Below are 1,177 nucleotides of genomic sequence, written 5' to 3' on the forward strand. Positions count from 1 at the left end.
TTTTTTACATTTTATGTCAACACTGAGTGGCATTTTTTTCTAAAAATTGACATAGTAAGAATTTTTTAATCAGTGTTTTTATTTTATATTTAAGTTAAATGCTTGGAATTCAGTTTAAGTAAATTATTTCTATAGCTTATGAAATTATACTTATAATAATTGGAAATAAGAAACAAGAATTTCTTGATATAACAGATAAAAGTATGCTAACAACAAAATGACATCTGTACATTCATAACAAAACCAGATCAAAACAAACTTGATCCCATTCAAGTTAGATTTTGCATATCATATATATGCATATTTATAGGTGTATAAATATGTATTTATACATATATAAATATACACATATTTACATAAATATACATATTTCATGAAAAAGACATTGAAAACATGAAAGGTTTGTAAAACTAACTGGTAAATAACTTTTCTCAGGCTATCCTAAGGATAAGAGTCATCAGCATCCATGTGGAATGGTTTAAAAGCTATCCTGTCTTAGAGCAAAGTAAAATTCTCTGGTGGTCTGTGATTATAAATTTTGTTTGATGAACCACAGAGTAAGAACTATGGTTTTAGAAATATACCCATGAAATTGAGGTAAAGTATTTTTGTCGCCATCCCTGCTTTCCGTCTATTGATGCCACAGAGGCAGGGCCAGGGGCTGCCTGTGGTGCATGCAGACTAGCCTGATGCCCGTGAGGGGTCGCTGTGGAGCGCCACGGTGCGGGGTGGCGGGGGTGGGGGGGGCGTGGCGCGGCTGGATCACACCTCTGGGTATGGTGCTTGCACATTTTTTTTTTTTTTGCATTGTAAATAATTTTATTTTCTTTTTAAAAATTTATTATTTTTTTTTATTAATGAATCACCGGCTTGCACATTTTTTCTTTGCTGTCCTGGGTCTTCTTTAGCTGTAGTGCTCACACATACCCCTGGCTGGGAATCACTTGCAGCCCCAGGATCACAAACATCAGAGCTGCTGGCTTGAGCTCGGGGATTGTGGAATTGAGCTTGGCAGCCTTTTTCTTGCATTCAGCAGTGGAAGTTTTCCTGAATAACCAATGTTATTGGCAATATGGCACAAGATAACATTACACTGGCAGGCTGCATTTGCCAAGTAAAAAACTAAATAGAGGACCATAAGAGGATGGGAGAAAACACTCAAGCAAACACAAAGTGA

Source organism: Sorex araneus, chromosome 1 (assembly GCF_027595985.1).
Source record: "Sorex araneus isolate mSorAra2 chromosome 1, mSorAra2.pri, whole genome shotgun sequence".
NCBI classification, from domain to species: Eukaryota; Metazoa; Chordata; class Mammalia; order Eulipotyphla; family Soricidae; genus Sorex; species Sorex araneus.